The 19,800-nt window shown below is 38.2% G+C and overlaps 1 pseudogene; it reads right to left on the bottom strand.

Annotated features, from left to right (window-relative positions):
• Positions 1 to 314: 314 nt before the first annotated feature.
• Positions 315 to 2,798, bottom strand: LOC139702901 (melanoma inhibitory activity protein 2-like; annotated as a pseudogene).
• Positions 2,799 to 19,800: the final 17,002 nt, after the last annotated feature.

Raw genomic sequence — 19,800 nt, forward strand, 5'->3', positions numbered from 1 at the left:
TGTATAAAGGGATAGCCTTTGTTTGGAGTTTAAAATATCCCCAACTGCAAGATTGCATATATAAAACTCTGTTTTTTGCTCATATAATAGTGCAGTAATCAAATTAAATGTTATATTCTCTAGAATAAGATAAAAATGGAAATAATTTACTCATAAGATTGATATTTAAACTGTCTTTATTTACAAAATACTATCCTAAAAATTATATTTCTGTTAAGCTTCAATTGGAGCAAAAGTATAATCACTTAAATAAAAGCACTTACTTAAACTAAAAATGAGAGATAAATTAAATTTGACAGCAGATAAAAACATTGTCAGGATTCTTGTTGTGCTTCTTGATGTTCAATAGCAGGCTCATTTGAAGGTGGAATCAACTCTGAAGTGAAATCACTTCTACTTTCAGAATGCAGGGGTGGAGTGGGGAGAAAAATTCAAGCTTTTGGGGGGAGATAATGAGGAAAATACCATGGTCTTATTGGGAATGCAGGAGGTGGTAGGCCTGGTGTAAAATATTCTCAAGTTGCTCCATACATGTTTCCTGGAGGAGGTGGAGGGAAAAAGTCCTCTTCTCATGAACTGATATCTTGGATCCACTGGAAATAATGGACCTCTGATTTGAAGAAAAGGTGGGAAAGCTAAGCCAGAGACAGTTGCTTTGTTTTTATCAGGGAGAGATTAACCAGGAAAATTGTAATCATCAAGATTGACTTTGGTATACTTTCTGCTGGATTCCATATCTGAAGATGTAGGCCCTTCCATTTTATCCAAAGGCAGCATAGTAGAATTTTTGAATTCAGCTGATCCAGATGGTCTAGCATAATTAGAAAAACATCTATCTTGCCATTTTAGAGGAAGCTGTGGATCAGAATATGGTTGGACTTGTGGAGGGATCATTATCCTATGGGCCTGTTGACATGGAGGTGCCAGGGACCCAGTGTCAGAAGGTGCTCTCTGAGGATCAGTTAAACTATCACAGTTTGATTCTCTTCTTTCATTGCTAGTTGAATGGTCAAGAGAATTCTCTAGGCCCCTTGAGTCTCTTCCTTCTCCCAGTGAAACCAAAGATGATAGCATGAGTGGACCCTTCTTTTACACATAAGAAGAACTCATTTCACATGAAGGTTGACAAAATACTGAGGGAGCATTTGAGTAATGCTCTCTGCCAGAAGCTCTATTTGAAACATCAAGTGTAGAAGAACCTTTTTCTGCAAGTTTAAATTTGAACTCCATTTCAGGTAGTTTTTGTCTGCTGTGAGCATTTTGTTTCCTTAAATAATTTAGGTATCTTTCAGCACTCTGAGCTGCCAACTCATTACCATGTGCTTTTTTCTCATAGTACATAACATCTCCCTGATAAAAATGAATGGTTCCTCCAATTCTTCTTCCAGATCTTTGGCTCACTTTCTATAGGTCTCCAGTGGTTTAGTTGTATGGCTGATCTTTTCGTCCACTTTGAAAAGTTTCTCCTCTTGCTCTACCTGGTAATTTTCATCTCCTATTTTTTTTATTGAGAGAGAGAGAGAGAGAGAGAGAGAGAGAGAGAGAGAGAGAGAGAGAGAGAATTTTAATGTTTATTTTTTAGTTATTGGCCAACACAACATCTTTGTTTGTATGTGGTGCTAAGGATCGAATCCGGGCCGCACGCATCCCAGGCGAGTGTGCTACCACTTGAGCCACATCCCCAGCCAGTTTTCTTCCCTATTAATTTCCTTTGGAGTTCCATTACATTTTCTTGATATTGTTCCATTATGACTTTAAGTTTCTGTTGAAGATTGTGATTCTCACTCTGTATTTTCTGCTTTCAAAGATGCTTTTTCTCTCTTAAGATTTTAGTATGTTCTATAATATCTTCCTTTATTTCAATTACTTTAGATAATAAAGTAAAAATTTGATTTCTTTCTCTTTCTAAGATTTTAAAAGAGGCCTTTAACTTTGCAACATGAACCAGTTTCTTCAGAGGCCCTTTTGGCTGATCTTCTAAGTGAGCACAAATTTCTGATTCACTCTCCATTTCCAATTCCATATTACCATCATCTGTTAGGACTTCTGCAAGCACAGGAGCCCAATCTTTTATCTCCAGCAAGTGTTCAGTCACAGATTTAATATTATTTTCTTTATATCTTAGAACTTGTTCTGAATGTACTTTAGAGTGTTCAAATGTCATTTTCTGTTTATTTAGGCCATTTACTTTTTCTTTCCATACCTCCACTTCTTGTAAAAGCTGGTTCTGACTTTCCTGAAGTTTGGAATTATCATTAAAAATCTCTTTTATTGCTACTGTTACTGCTTCTTTATTCATTTTACATATTCTCAAGGTGGTTTTAGCTTGAGATTTGAGGGATTTTGATTCATCTTCTAGGGACTTAATTCTTTTGAATATATCCACTATCAATTCATCCTGTTGCAAAAGTTTAGTTTTCTCTTATTTTAGCTCTTTTTCTAGAAAGAGTATTTCATCCTCAAGTTTAGATATGAAACTATCCAGGTTTTCATATATTATCTCTGAATTTTCTGCTTCTATTGACTTCTTCTCCAAAATGGCATCCTTTAAAGATATCTCTAAGCCTTCATACTCTTTTTCAACAAGGCTAACTTTTTCAAGTAGTTCATATTTTTCATCAATTATTCCAGAAAATATTAGAGAAAGCTTTTTTTTCTCTTCTAATATAACACCTGCTTCTCACAGGCTGATAAATTCTCCACAAAAACAAGAGGACAAAAAAAAAAAAAAAAAAGGCAGTAGCTGAACGTATCACCAACTCCCACGGACAGCCATAAGGACTAGGGTGTATTCCCATGTCTTCAGACAATGTACACCACAACCCTGCTTATTTCTTTCAGGACCTCCACAAGTAGGGCTGAAGGGCAGCTGTTGCCCCTCCATCACGCTAAAGCTACTTGGGATATTTCTTCAACAACCACACCATGCCCAGTCATGTCAAAACAGGCTGTGGACACTCAGGCCTTTGGTCAGGAACAAACCTGCACCAGACAATGGAGCAGACAATTGTAAACCAGGGCCTGGGCATGGGGAACCCTGGTCATGGGTGCCCAGGGGCCTAGAACACTCATGCTGCTTGTCAGGGAAGTTGTGGACCCTTCACTATGTTGTACATCCTTAAGCAGCACAGCTTCAAGCCTGTCCCAATCAAGCCAGAGAGGATTCCTCTCCACGTCACCCACCCATTGGTTTGGTTTAGGCCAGTCCAAGTCAAAACTTATTATTTGCCATTATGTACAGTCATTATATCACCCAGTTTGATGCCACTAAAATTCTAAAGCTCTGTAAAAATTTTAAAGAGCTATTACATCATATATTTATATTTGTATCACTTGTCCTTTTGTTTTAATGACTCATTCCTTTTGCTCCCCTCCCGTCCCCCTATGTTTTTCCTTCCTTCCTTCCTTCCTTCCTTCCTTCCTTCCTACATTCCTTCCTTCCTTCCTTCTCCCTTTCTTTTTCTTGCAGTATTTACAGTTATATTTCAAGGACTAGTACATTCTGGGCAAGCTCTCTAGCATGGAGCTACATCTCCAGGCCTGTTCAAAATTTCTATAGAAGCCATGTGAATTATTGCCAAAGAAAACCTCTCATGTTAGACTATCTTAAAAGTAATTTTAGAAGAGTTGCAAACATGGGTACAAATCAGTTTTGATAAGTTATTTTTAAGTAGTACAGCATATGTAATATTTTTAAAAAGAAGGAGCTTAAAATTTGAGTTGGTTTTCATGTCAGTTTTTATAGACTACTATTTATTTAAGAGTCATCAAAATCATTTTTCAGATGTTTTTTATTTCACTTCTCATAGGATGTAAATACTTCTAAGCAAACTTGTCATTATAAATATATAGCAATTGGAAGGATAAGATAAGTGAATTTTTGCATCAAACAAAACAGAATAAAATGTTGCATGGGATTCTCATTTAGAGACAGGGGACACCACAGTATTCAATAGGAAGCAGTGTTTCTTTACGTCCATCCAGCCTTAGTGGATTCTTATTCCAAAGCTGAGCTTTTAGTGTAGGGAGTGATCCCTTATATATTCTGGTTAGTTTCCTTTTACATACTAGCCTTTGTCTTCATATAAGGTATTGCACATTTCTGTTTGGGCATTCTATTTCTATACTACAAAGTAGCAAGAATGTTCAAAACCGATTTCTGGAAGGCTTATAATGAAACAGATGGCATCATATTCTCTTTCCTTTGTTCTGAGAAATATGTACCACAAAATGTAACTCAGTGGTAAAGCACCCCTGGCTTCTTTTCCCAGTACCAAAGCAAATGAATGGCAGATGCATTTCATTTAGGGCAGAGAATTTAGTATTATAATTAGTTAGAGTGAGCAAAGTTTATCCAAAGTTTATCCTAGATCACTTAGAAGAGGAGCTAGAGTGTATCTTTGACTGATTTAAGCTTGTTCTTCTAGTCCTTTTCTAAAGATCAGTTTCTGAAACAAAGAAACAACTTCAAGTGAAGTTAGCAGTGAACAGCTTTCTATCTGCAATCACAAGTGTTCCTAAGTTCTTCCCTGGCAGCTGACCACTTTTCAGTGGCGGGGAGAAAAGTCTGAAGGGGGCAGAACTTTACATCTGGATTCCTTGGGGAATCCCATTCCTCTTACGCTATTCTAACCAACTCCCTGGCAGCACCTATATTATTTAAGATGAATAGAGTTTGAATGACCTCCAAAGCTAGGGAATTGAGCCCTGATCCCAGTCCCTAACCTCACTCCATATAACTGGGTTGTGGTTGTTTTCTAGGGCACCTCAAGGCCCTGATTTTGAATGATTTCACTTCCATTCCACCTCTATACCCTCCAGTTCACTGAGGGCTTTGATTGTAGTACCTGGAATTGGGAAGGAGTTTCTCCAGGCAGTAGATTCAGCCTTCCAAGCAGACTATCTTGATCTTGACCCTACAGAAGGCAGTGCCCTTGGAGCTACCCAGTAGACCACCTTTGGGCTGTAACTTATGGGATTGAGTCTTAGTAATGGTTGCCAGAGAGGTGTTTCATCCTTGTGCCCAGGGTCTCCCTCCCTGAGGTAATAGTTACACTTTGATGGAGGTTGAAGTTTATCTAGGTGCAGCCACTCACTTTTCTCATTTTCTCTGCCCTCTGGTATAAGAATCAGCTTTCTCTCTCACAGCCTATTGCCCAAGGTCAAGGTGACCCAGGAGGCTTTAAAGGTTAGTTGCATTCTGCAAAGGGACACCTTAGTTCTGAGAGCCTACAATGATATGAGTCACCTGCACGTTTTCTTCTAGACCATCTTGACAGTGGGGTTCTGATGGGTGCAGTCAGGAATTCATTTAAATCCACTGTCATTTGTGGCTACAGACTGACACAGAAGCCTGTTGTCCTAGGCTAGAGAAAGCATATTTGGGCACATTACAGAGAAATTTTTGGTTAGGGGTACAAATGGTCTGAGGAAGCTTGAAAGCACCTCTGAAGACTTTCCTGGGACACTGGGTGAGAGGTGCCAAGATGAGAAGCAGGATTCCTGACCCACCAGCTCATGAGCCATCACTGCTTAATAGCCATAGATTAAAAGCCACATCTTCATGCAGTGGCGACTGCTAAGTGGTGACTGAAGCAGAGAAGTCCAGAATAGTTCAGGTCTTGGTGGATCCAGCAGTGATGTCAGTCTTGCTGGCCACTGAGTGTATGAATCAAAAGGTGGTAGCTAAGCTCTCTAGGCCCTGAGAGTGGATATGGGCAGAGATACAACATGATACAAATTGCTCCTTCTTATTATGGGTCTTCTGACCATTTCTGAGTATCACAGCTAGATTCTGGCATGATCAGAATCATATGTAATAGAAGAGAAACTGTCACCAAGATATGACTTGTGAGTTGTCCAAGTCACACATCTCAGGAGTTAGTCAACCCAGGCTGAATTCAGGCATTGTCTCTTGACCCAGTCCCTCACACACTCAGCTCAGGAGCTGCTGTTCTTGGTGGGTCACCAGCTCTAGGTGATGATCCTGGTGACCACTGTGTGCTGTCCCCAGTGGCAGGAGTTTGCACTTACCATCCTCCTAAGGACCTTGGGTAAAGGTGATCTGCATTGTATAGGAGAGAAAATAGAAGCCCCAAGGTGTGCTGTGATTTGGCAATGAGAACAAAATTAGTAGCAGCAAACAGGGACTGGACCAGGGCATCTATAAGCTCTTTGTTCATGGGCCTGGTCTCATAACTTTTTATTGATGGGAGTAGACCTGCCTCTGTGGGAAGGAGATGGAGGTGAAAGGTGGAATCTGACCCATTTCCAGTGTCTGTAGCACCTGTGAGGTTGGATTTGACTCCCCTGAGTCATGTCCTGGGGCCAGATGGGGAACCCAGTATAAGATTTTTATTTCCCTTTTGATAGTACCATAATGGGAAGTTGCTTAAAATTAAATTATTAATCAATATTTAAAATATTTATCGATGTTCTGATCAAGTTCAGGATCTTTCTGCATGATATGTGCAGACTCAACACTGAGTTACTTCCCTAGCTCCTGATCAGATTTAGGAGGAATTTTTTCCTATTTTCAGAGGTTAGCCAAGACAAACTTAATGAATAGAGTAAATGTCTTGGACTTTTGGAAAAAGTATTTGCCAAAGAGTAAGGTGTGTTAAGTTTTCTCTGTCACTGCCAATTTCTGTCTTCAAAAGGCTAGTGTTGATATACAACATGGCAGTGTGATTGTAGAAGAAGCCCTCTTGAGTTCCTAATGTCTTGCTGCAGGGAACACTTAGTTGTGGTGGACATCTAGTTCAGGATTTCTTCTGTCTCCAGGTTGAAGTATAGGGCTTCTCCTGTCTCCAAGCTGAAGGATAACTTTTAAGCCTGTCAAAACTGTTGCACAGCAACACTGGTGTCACATACAATGGAAGTGAGCAACTAAGTAAATGAAGTGGAAGAAGCAAAGGACCTTCTCGGACCAAGCCTGTGGGCCATATGCTGGATGGTGTGGTTATGAGGCTAGAGAGAATGTTATGCTCTCATATGGATTATCTGATTGGTCTGTCCATGAGGGTACTCTACATAAGATTGATAATTTTTTTGTAGATATTTCTGTGAAGTCACCTCACCACACTATTAGATCAATGTTTGACTGGTGAAGCAGGGATTCTGAGAGACCAAGCAGTTCATCTTTAGAATTCTGTGTACTGGAGTATGCATCATGTCATTGAATTATTGGGATAAATTTTCAGTAATATTATTATTCCCAATTCAGACAAAGAAACTGAGGAATGGATAGATGAAGCCACAAGTTCACAGAGCTTTAAGTGGGAAAACCAAGGTTTAAACTCAAGAAGCCTCATTCCAGCACTAACAGTCTTAATCTCAGCACTGTGTGTGTGAAAAATGGCCAATATCCACTAGTAGGGACACTGAGGAAGAGGAAAACAGGAATGAACAGGAATGATATGGGGATGGAAAACAGCTATAGTCAATACCAAGTCGTATGCCAGATGCATATGTCACCTCACTGCATCCCCACAACTACTTTAGAAGGTTTTAATATTAAAGTGTGAGTGAGTCCCAAGTCAGATTTACCTGAACTTTCAGCACAGACCACTGTAACTCACTGTGGTTTGGTTATAACCTTCTTTTGGAAGCCACCAGAATCCTCTAGCCCTTGATCTGGGTCAGCTCTGTGTCTGAAATGTCAATCTGCCAGAGGAGTTGAGGCACAAAGACAGTGACCTCCACCTCCTAGGATGCTGGTGGGTGAAGTTCACTATCATGTCCACGTTACTTTTTTATTATTATGTTTTTAGTTGTAGATGGACACAGTACCTTTATTTTATTTGTTTATTTTTATGTGGTGCTGGAGATTGAACCCAGTGCCTCATGCATGCTAGGCAAGTGTTCTACCACTGAGCCACAACCATAGCCTCTACACTTTACTCTTCATTTCCTTCCCATTCACAAAATTGGAGTCATCATTGTTGGAGACTTGTGGGAAAGAGAGAGAACCAGGAGATGCACCAGCCAAAAAAGCACAAGCAAAACCCAACAACAGCAAATAATGTGAGCTGTGACAGCTCTATTTATTAGACACCACCATGAACTCTGGTGTCTAATAAATCATTTGGGAACATGATTTCCAAAAAAGGAAATTTTCAGGCACTAATTCGTGACAAACACTGATAAATAGATGCCATAAAAAGTGTTACAAGATTGTGACAAGTAAACATATAAATATAATTTAATAAAGTCACATAACCTTGCAATGTGGTTTTTCTTCATCTTACCTTTTCCCATTAACTCATACCACCAGTAACCAAACCCCAGGTGCAATTTATTTCACTCTGGCACAATATTAGAAGATGCACAAAATGTTTTGTCACATAAAACATATTGAACTCAAGCCATAAAGAGGATATTATGAAAAACCAAGAGAGGTTTGCACTAGATTAAAATCCTGGTAAATCCATGAGGCACAGCATTCATGAAATGTAGTAGAAACATAGATGCAATTATTTTTGCCCCATTAAACACTAATTTTGCAGAACAGCAGTAACAATGTACCACTTTAGCCTGATCATTTGACTTAGCATTTGGAGGCACCCCCTTTAATTTATCATTCACAGATTCAGACTTAAGCAATATAAGGTTCCATTTCAATTTATATCTTCAGGATAAGCAAATAAACTGTTATTGCCTTGCTCTCCTGTCCAAACAGGAAAATGTATAGATGAGAAAAGAGGAAAGAGTAGGCATAATGTCATGAAGACACATCGGGAAATAAACCATCAATTCACAACACAATCACAAAACTACAAAGGGGCCATTATCTCATTTTGCAGATGAAGAAACTGAGGCTAGCAATATGACATAATTGGCTAAAGGTCACAGACTACTTTTTTTTTCCATTTTTTTAGTTGTAGTTGGACACAATGCCTTTATTTAATTAATTTTTGTGTGGTTCTGTGGATCAAACCCAGCGCCCTACACTTACTAGATAAGTGGTCCATCACTGAGCCACAACCCCAGCCCCACTGACTACATCTTTTAAAGCTTAAAATAAGTTTAATATCTTGAAGTTCCAGATGTCAAAAGTCCAAAAATCTGTCTTAGTTAAAATTGGCAAAGTTCTTTTCTTAAAAGTCTGTTTCAGGCTAGGAGTTCTGGCAAAGCTCTCAACTCAACCAGTGATGCCTCCATACAGCCAGTTGAAAAGCCACTAACTATAACCTGACACTTCCCTTGAACCACTCTTCACCTAGATCTGGAGATGTAGCTCAGACCTCTCTTCCAAGCCTTACACCAGAAGTCCACCTGCCTGCTAAGGATCATCAGGTGAATGGCTCAAGAGTGACATTATAAATGCCAACTTCCACACCCAGAGAAAACCTCCAAGACATTTGAGATAAGTTAACACATTTCCCTGCAAAATGGTAACATTATAAATGTGCTCCCTGAGGAGGAAGTGGTGGCCTCCCACTACCCACCAGCCATATTTCTGGATGCAGTAGTTGACCATAGATTGAAACTAACTCTCACCTTCAACCCTATCACAGAGACGGACTTTTGTCATTTCCACTTCACAACATCAGTATATCTTAGGGAATCTGTAAGTATGTTAACCTGTAAGTATGGGGAATCCTGGTCCTCAAATTAATGCACAGAGGTTGCCAGCGAGCAATTGTATCTAGCTAAGTCCCCTTCTCTCCAGGATCTGCTCTTCTGACCAGCAAATATTCCCAGAATCACAGTGGATTATTTGTGGAATTTTTTTTCTTGATTATGTGGCTGAGGTGTTGTTATTGAGTGTTTTAAGTTCCTATATATTCCGCATAGTAACTCTTTGTCACATTAATAATTTGCAAAATGTTTCTCCAATTTTTCTGCCTGTCTCTTCCCTCTATGGCAAATTTGCTGTAAAGAAGCTTCTTAGTTTGATTAATCCTATTTATCTCTTTTTATTTTTATTCCTTGTACTTTTGGGGACTTATGAAAAATGTCATTGCCTATCCCAATATAGTAAGGTATTACTTCTCGTTTCTTCTTGTGGTTTCAGAGTATCAAGTCTTACATTTGACTTTTTGACCATTCTGTTCTCATTGTAATTTTTTGTTGTTGTTGTTTTGTGTTACTGGTGATGGAAACCAGGACCTTGCTCAGGCCAGGAAGGTACTCTACCATTGAGCTATGACCCCAGTCCTCAAGCTAATTTTCATAGTGAAAAATATAGTTCAAATTTAAATCTCCCCCTTGTGAATATCCAGTTTTTCAAGCACTATTTATCAAAGACACTCTCCTTTCTACAACTCATGTTTTTGGCACATTTGTTGAGAATTATTTGTCTGTAAGTACACAGGGTTATTTCTGACTCTGTTCTGTTCCACTGGTCTGCAAGCCTGTTTTTAAAGAGGTAAATTCAAATGGCCAAGAAATTCATGAAAATGAAAAACCAGCACTCAACCTACTTAGCCTTCAAGGCAATAAGAATTAAAACATACTATCTCACCCCAGTTAGAATCACTATTACCAAAAAAAAAAAAAACAAATTCTGGCAGGGATATGAGTGAGAGGGAACTCTCATATATTATTGATGGGGATGCAAACTAACACTGCCATATGGAGAACAGATGGAGCTTCCTCAAGAAAATAAGTTGATTTACTATATGTTGCACTTCTGAGTATATCTCCAAAGGAAATGAGATCTCTGCCACTTATGTTCATAACTGCACTGTTCACAATAGCTGATGTGGAATAAACCCAGGTGCTCATTAGTGGAGGAATGGACAAAGATACTATTCTATGTACACACAGTCTTATATAATGAAATATTATTCAGCCATAGAAGAATGATATTCTAGGGCTGGACTTGTGGCTCAGTGGTAGAGCACTTGCCTCATTCATGTGAGACCCTGGGTTCAATCCTCAGTGCCACATAAAAGTAAATAGGTGAAATAAATGTATTGTGTCCAACTACAACTAAAAATAAATATTTAAAAAAATTAAAAAGAATGACATTCTATCATTTACAGCAAAATGGGTGGAATGGGAGGATATTATATTCAGAGAAATAAGTCAAATTTTGCATGTTCTTATATGGTTCTTTTAAAAAAGTCAATCTAAATGTATAACAGTGATTATTGGAGGCTGGGAAGTGTTGAGGGGGTGAGTAGTGGGGGGTTAAATAATGTGTACTAAAACAGAGTTATATAGAAGTAACAAGTTCTGGTACTCTACAAAAGAGTTTGGGGAAAATTATTTACAATAACCTATTTGTTTTATGTATAATCAGAGAAAAGCACAAAGGCCCCAATTATGAGGAACAGAGGAACAGAAATACCATGTCCTGATTTGACCGGTACTCACTGTACACATGTATTTAAATATTAAACTGAAGCACATAAATATCTATAATTATTGTGTTAATTTAAAATTTGAAATGTTTGAGTTGAAAATGTTAACTACCCTGATTTTAACATTATATTCCATATATAAGCATTAGATTATCACACAGTGATAATGAATTTGTAAAGATAAAACATTACTGTTTTAAATGATGATGCTCTCAATATCAAGAATACAAGCAAGAATAAATGTTGGCAAGGATGTGAGGAAAAAGGTACACACATCATTCCTGGTGAAGCTGGAAATTGGTGCAACCACTATGGAAACCAGTATGCTGATTCCTCAGAAAACTTGGAATGGAACCACCTTTTGACCCAGCTATCCCAATCCTCACTTTTTTACCCAAAGGACTTAAAATCAGCATACTACAATGATGCAGCCACATCAATATTTATAACAGCACAATTCCTAATAATCTATGAAACCCACCTAGGTGCCCTTCAAAGGATTAATGGATAAAGAAAATGTGGTATATAGACATAATGAAATATTACTAAGCTTAACAAAGAATGAAATTATGGCATTTCCTGGTAAATTGATAGAACTGGAGAATATCATGCTAAGCAAAATAAGCCAATCCACAAAAAACAAGGGTTGAATTTTTCTCTGATATGTGGATGCATAAGGGGCTAGGGAAGAATGGAAGTACTTTGGATTAGACAGGGCGAGTAAAAAGGGGAGAGGGTGTAGGTGCAAGAAGGATAGTAGAATAAATCAGTCTTTATAACCCTATGTGCATATATGATTACATCATTAGTATAACCCTACATCATGTACAACAAGAAGAATGAGAAGTTATAAACCATGTGTTCTCATGTATAACTAATTAGAAAAAAAATAATTTATTTTAAAAAGATGATAGTGTACAGTGATAACTAACATGTCTCTCAGTCCCATAATCCCAGTTTGAGCTCAAGAAGGCATCTCTTTTGACTCTTCAAATTTGAGGGGAAAAGATACTTTCCCATCTTCTCTGCTTTACATTTTTAAAAGGGAGAAAATGAATAGCCAGAAGTTTTGGGGGCATGTTTGAGGGACTTCAATCTGTATTATTTTGCCCAGTATTATAAAGGGAACAATGAGAATACAATTTACATTTAGACCACAAAAATGGAATGGAGGGTCATGCTCTTATTTTTAAATCCCATGATGCTGACACAAAATTTAACCTGGCTGTCATCCATTTAGATACTTAGGAATAATAGAAGTCCCATTAAGAGCAAACCCTCTTCCGATTTGAGCACTGCTCTGGGGCAAGTTGAAATTCAAGAAGAACCTTTCCTCTGGAGCAAAAAAAGAATGTAATCTGTCCATGTCACACAGACCATGTCCAGATAATGAGGTTCCCTACCAATCAGAAGGCTGCAGTGCACACACTAGAAAGTATTATCCTGCCCTTACTTTATCCCTTGTAGAAGTAGTTGTCAACCATTGCTGGGATTTTCCCCATCCTACCATCTAGATTATAGAACTTAACTCTCCAACATTTATGGAAAATTCTGGTTCTTCTTTGTCAATGGCTTCCCACCCACAATTAATTCCATTTAAGATCACTCTGAACCATATCCAACTGCCAGGAACACATCATCTTTGGAAACTATGAGGTTATTCTCTATCATTTGAATTAAAAACATAAAACAGCATCTCTGCATTCTTACAGAACAAAAGTAGACTTAACCCTGCCCTGCATTTCAGGAATTGATCTAAAATGACATGAAAAAAATAATTAATTCATTCATTAACTAAAAATGTAACAGAGTGAATGACCTTAGAAATTCTGGGGCTGGGGATGTGGCTCAAGCGGTAGCGTGCTCGCCTGGCATGCGTGCGGCCCGGGTTCGATCCTCAACACCACATACAAACAAAGATGCTGTGTCTGACGAAAATAAAAAAAATAAATATTAAAAAAAAAGAAAGAAATTCTGTATGTTATTATCATTTATCTCTCATAAGATATAAATACCCTTTATATATGTATATTCTCCATCCTTGTGTAGTTCAAAAAACAGCTCAAATAAGGCTTATCATATTGAGTGCTAACATCTGAGCACATGATTACATACAGGGGCTATATCAGATAAAAAAAAACCAGAGTTCCCCACTCCATGGATTCACCAAGTTACAGCTGGCCCTATTACTCATGGATTCGGTATATGTAAATTCACACTTTCTAAAAATTATTTGTAATCCCAAAAGCAACATTCAGAGAGATTTTATAGTCATTGGTGGAAATGTACACTGCAGTGAAAACTTTGAATCACCTGTCCCATGCACACATCCCCAGCTGAGGAGGTACACAGGGACGGACACTCTGCCTTCTTTTTCAGCTCTTGCAGAGAAGACCAGAGAAGGGAAGGGCAGTGCAGCATGGGTCAGGAGGCTCATTCCATTAGGACAGGATTTTTGAATCCTGACTCTGGCACACAGTAGTGGGCAGCATCAAGCAATTCATTTAAAACTTCTGAATTGTCTCCTGGGTAAGGAAAACAGAATCTAACAGAACAGACTGTTTCTAGGATTGAGATTAAAGCCTTTGAGATGAGTGTGTGTACTCTCTACCCAGTGGTTCAGAAAACATAATTTCCTTCATTTTCTATTTGGGAAAGTAGCAGGAATTTCATCTTTATTACCCATGCTCTGTGTTTGCCAAACTGTTGACCCATTGCTTTGAAATGGGAAATTGGGCATTAAATTTCTTCCTTATGGCATATCCTACAACTTTAGAACTGTGCCACTAGGTTAGAAGGAAAGAACACTACAGAATCAAGTAGTATGTTTCTCACAAAATTCAGAGATTATATTGAAATTTCATATCAAGACATCCAAACAAACAAACAAACAAAAACTACTCAATTGATATCTGAACACTTTGTATGTATTATTATTTAGCAAAGTTCAATCTAAGGTACAATAGATCTCAAACTATTCATTTTATCTTGCATTTTTTCCAAATAATAAAAAAGGAATAATAATAGGTAGCATGTATTTTTATTACATAACAATTGTTTTCAAAGGTTTACTTAGAATCATACCAATTACACTCTCCAAATGTTCTGTATATTAGGTGTTGTGTCCTGATGTTATGTATGGGAAACTGAGGCTCAGGGTAGGCTGCTTATCCATTGATCACGGCTGGGAAACACAGAGTGTGGGTTCTGTTTCAGAGGCCTCCTAGGTGCAAAGCTTTTCCCCCTTGGTGCAGCTCACACAAGGAAGACATGGACTTGGCTTTAGAAGATTATAGGCTGATGCTGAAAGGCAAGACTTAAATGCACACATGGGGACTTTTAACCAAACTTGCTGAGAAATAATTTATAATTAATGTATGATTAATATGGTGCATATGTTTAAATGGTAAAGGTCTGTGAATTTGACAATGTGCATATCTATGAAACCACCCTACACTCAGAACATTCCTGTCACCCTGAATGCCTCTTTTTTATCCATCACTCCCTGAGTTCCTGGCTCCATGTCACTGCTGATGAGTTTTCTCTACTGTAGACTACTCTGCACTCTAGAATTTTACCTAGATGGAATCACATGTGTACACTCTGTGCTTAGGAGATGCCTATGCCTTGCTGGCTACATTCAGTCTATCCAAACAAGAGCTGCTTCTCACCTAAATTTGAGATGCCCATGACATCTCCTGCTGAAAGAGACTCTCTGTCCCTCATCCCCTACTGCTGAACCACATTTATAGAGGCAAAAAAACTGGACAAGAAAAAAAGATAGTCCTTTTTTTCTAAAGAAATCCCTTCCCAAATTGCATTCAGCAAATTTCATTTCTACCTTTTTAGACAAGCACTACCAAAATGATACTCCTTATCAAGACTATACCAGCAACAAATACCCAAGGTTATGATTTGGTGCAAACGTTAACACATGTTTATCTTTGAGATGTCTTCATTTAAGCACTTTATCCATTCACAGGGAATACTTAAAATGCACCACCAGCACTTATACGTTCTTATAGGAGTCCTGTGCTTCACAAGCCTAGAAGGACAGTGTCCACCTGATGAGCCCAGAAGCATATGGTGTTGCCAGAATCCTGCACAGTTGTAACCAGGGCCCAGAGATTCTGGGGAGTACCTCTGGAGTATAGGTACCATGTGATTCATGCGCAAGTGTTGGGACCATGAGCTTAAGTTTTCATGGTGGGTATATAAATCAGTCATGTAAAAGACAAATATTTTGCAGGATTAGCATAGTCTCAGAAGGAGAGAAATACTGAAGGATAGAATTATTTTTGTTTTTCAAACTTGTTTTGAGACTACTTTTAGTGGGTAGTTATTATGGATTGAACCCAGGAGTACTCAGCCACATCCCCAGCTCATTTTTTAATTTTTTAAATTCTGAGACAAGGCCTTCTAAGTTGCTGAGGCTACCTTTGAACTTCTGATCCTCCTGCCTCAGTCTCCCAAGCCACTGGGTTTACAGATGCGTACCACCACAATGAAAAAAAAATTAAGAAAACAACGCTTTGCAAAAAGGGTATTACTCTAAATGTGTAAATGCTGTGAACTGTAAACCTAACTTGTAAAATTCAGAAGCTAAGAAATTTTATCTCTGAGATTTTAGAAGAAGGAGAAAAGTAGCCTCCCACCACCTACTCCAGGCCACAGAAAGGCCCATGCTGAATACCTAAAAGAGGAAAGACTTATTTCCTGCTGCCAAGAGAATTCTGGACACCCATGCTCACATGGTGAAGATTTTTGGGAGGTGCAGGAAACCTAAATCCAACCAGGGTCAGAGAGGAAAGCCTGGTGATTGGGCAGGACTTGGTGGCCCAGTCAGTCACCAGAATCTCCCCCTTGATTGACTCTTTCCGTTCTAGCATGGGAAGTGCTGGTTGAATCCTGGCTACAATTCTGATTTTGGCTGGCCTGCAAAGTAGCCTCCAGGGTGAAATTACTGTAAAAGACTTGCATGCCTCCTACCATCCCTTGTAAATTACAGGGATATACTGTAACATATGAGGGCATAGGAAGATAAACTGTGTTGAATAACATCTAGGGTGGTTGTGAAATAAATTCAGAAAAACCAAGACATTCCCTGTTAAGTTTGACTCTCTGCGGGTCACCTCCTGGGCAAGATGTGGGCAGACAAACAAAAGGTGGAGTTCTCACTGTTCTGTTATAAGCTCAGGATTTAGATCTGCAATGGATATTTGTGCTGAAAAAAATAATGTGACTTTCCATTGTTTGGTAGCCTGTGAGTGACTTGTGCAGGCTTTCAGAAACTGGGAGAACATGGGTCTGTTTTACAGTCCAACCACATGTGTACTCCACTTCCTTGGGTAATTGCTCTGGCAATCCCCCTGCTCATTCCACATCTGCAAATTGGGACTTATGCAGGTTTGGATCCAAGGGTGGTTTGAGGATCACAGTTTCAAAGGTGTCAGTCCATGCTCAGCCAGCTCCATTGTTTCCAGCCCTAGATGAGGCAGAGCATTATGGTGGAAGGGTGTTGTGGAAGAAAGCTGCTCAGCTCATGGAATCCAGGAAGCAGAGGGGGAAGGAGCAAAGTTACAAGGCATAATTTCCAAGGACAGGCCCCCACTGACCAATTTCCTGCAGCCACACTCTGACTACCTACAGCAACCACCTAGTCATTTATTAAAATTATAATTCATCCAATGAATTAATCCATTGATGAGGTGACATCTCTCATAATCTAATCATTTCACCTTTGAACATTGCTGCTTTATAACATGGGCTTTGAGGGACACCATATATCCACCCTATTACTGTCTTAGTGGATAAGAGATGGAACATTTAGATTTGGGTTTATGTCTCAGCCTCACTGTCTTCTAGCTGTAAGACCTGGAGGAAGATGCCTAGACCCAGAGCCCATTTTCTCACCTACTACCAGGAAATAATCTTTCTTTGGCAGGAATTTTGTAATCAAGAATAAAAACACCTACATGGGCCAATTGTGGGACTTTTCATTCACCAGATTTTTAAAAAGTTTTTTATTTGTTCTTTATAGTCATACACAACAGTGGAATATCATACACACATGGAATATAACTTCCCATTCTTGTGGTGGTACATGATGTGAAGTTTCACAGGTCACATATTCATATGGACATAGGAGTGTGAAGTCTGATTCATTCTACTGTCTTTTTGATTCCAATTTCCCCACCCTTCCCTTAATTCCTCTTTGTCTAATTCAATAAACTTTTATTTTCCCTGCTGGTCTCCCACCATTGTGAGTTAGCATCTGCATATCAGAGAGAACGTCCCACCTTTGGCTTTTGGGGATTGGGATAACTGGGTCAAATGGTAGTTCTATTTCAAGTTTTCTGAGGAATCTCCATACTGCTTTCCAGAGTGGTGGCACCAATTTGCAGTCCCACCAGGAGTTTATGAATATATCTTTTCCCTCACATCCTCACCAACATTTATTACTTGTTTTTCTGATAACTGCCATTCTGACTGGAGTGAGATGAAATCTCAGTGTAGTTTTCATTTGTGTTTATCTAATTACTAGAGATGTTGAACATTTTTTTTTAATATTTGTTGACCTATCGTATTTCTTCTGTGAGGTCTCTGTTCAATTCCTGTGCCCATTTACTGATCAGGTTATATATATTTTTTTGGTTTTTAGTTTTTGAGTTTTTCATATCAATGCTCTATCTGATTTTCTGGACTTTTATCAAATCCTTTTAGCTCTTTCTTTATTGTGAAAGTAGGATAATCATTAATTTTTGCATTCTAATTGTTAAGGACTTGTGAGGGTTTAGCAATTAAAAGTATTTCTCCTCAATTTATAAATACTGGTCTTGGAAAGCAGAATCCATTTTTGGCTTTACCAATTCTGACTTGATCTGCAAAATGGAACCTCAGGAGCAGGTACATTGAGGAGATCATTAATCAGACACAGAAAAAAAAAATATTTGGAACCCCATATAAATACCAAGGCCAATCGTATAAAAATACAAAGCACACTTGAGATATTCAGTAATTTTCCCAATGCTTGATAATAGGTTTGATGTTCTTAATATTTCTCTAATAAATAATCATATGCTACAGAATTTTACAAAATGCTGTGGTGTATGAGTTATCAATGCCAGCAATTTTTCATGTATTTTTCTATAATTTGAATTTGACATTTTGAAGTCATGTGAAACACTTTACACAGAAAAAAAAGGACTTATTCTACTTAAGGCAACATACCCTTGAAAGGCAGGGCAGAACAGACTGCTGCTTACCTAAATCTATAACAAAAATTTCTTCACCTTTTTGGACAGATTGCAAGGTATCCCACACCTGTAATCACAGCAACTTGGGAGGATGATCCAGAAAAATCATAAATTTGAGGTAAGCCTCGAACAGCTTAGTAAGGGATCACACAACTTATTCAAATCCTGTCTCAAAACAAAAATGAATGAATGAATGAATAAATAAATAAATAAATAAATAAATAAGGCTGGGGATGGTGCTCAATGGTTAATCAATGCTGGGTTCAATCTATGGGGTAAAAAGAAAGGATTTGGACCCAATTCAATAAAATGCCTTAAAACATTTAGAAATATATATTTTGATATTTTTAGAATTTTGAAAAGTAGATTCTAATGTTTTATAGAATTTTTTACAACTCCTTTTAAGGTCACTGGAAATGCTTTGTAAAGATTTTATTTTTAAATATTGTTAGTTGTAGATAGACACAATATCTTTATTTACTTATTTGTTTTTATGTGGTGATGAAGATTGAACCCAGGGTCTCACACTTGTGAGGCAAATGGTCTACCACTTAGCTACAGACCCAGCCCCTAAAGATGTGTTTTTAAATGTCCATTTTTGTGGGGTATATTGTGCTTATTCAATACATGTACATAAATCATAGTGATCAGACCATATTAATAAGTATTTTAATCTCTTCAAATATTAAACATTTTTTATGTGACAAGATTTTACTTCGAAGCACACTGTAGGTCATTTTAACCAATCATTACCCTAATGTGCCAAATAAGTACCAGAAATGATTCCTCCACTCTGATCTTGGTGTCCTTTACTGAACTCTTGACATCTGTCCTCTCTCTTCATTTCTGATTTTCTGGTCACAACTTTTTATTTTTTTAAATGAGTGAGAACATGTGGTGTTTGTCCTTCTGTATCCAGTATATTTCACTTATCATTATAAAGGCCTTTGGGCACTTTTTATTATGGTAAGGTTACATAAAATAAATTTTACCATTTGGATGCTTTCTAAAAGCACAGGTCAGATTCAGTAACCACATTCATACTATTGTGAGAACATTCACCATCTATCTACAGCACTTTTTAATTGTACTACACTGTCATGTAGCTATCAAATAAGAATTCCTCACTGATCCTATTTCTCAGCCCCTGGTGGCTGCTGTTCTCTTCTGTCTATATAAGTTCATGCTCTCTCAGTTCCCCCTTCTATATTAGACTCTTATAGCATTGGTTA

Source organism: Marmota flaviventris, chromosome 19 (genome assembly GCF_047511675.1).
Source record: "Marmota flaviventris isolate mMarFla1 chromosome 19, mMarFla1.hap1, whole genome shotgun sequence".
Taxonomy (NCBI): Eukaryota; Metazoa; Chordata; class Mammalia; order Rodentia; family Sciuridae; genus Marmota; species Marmota flaviventris.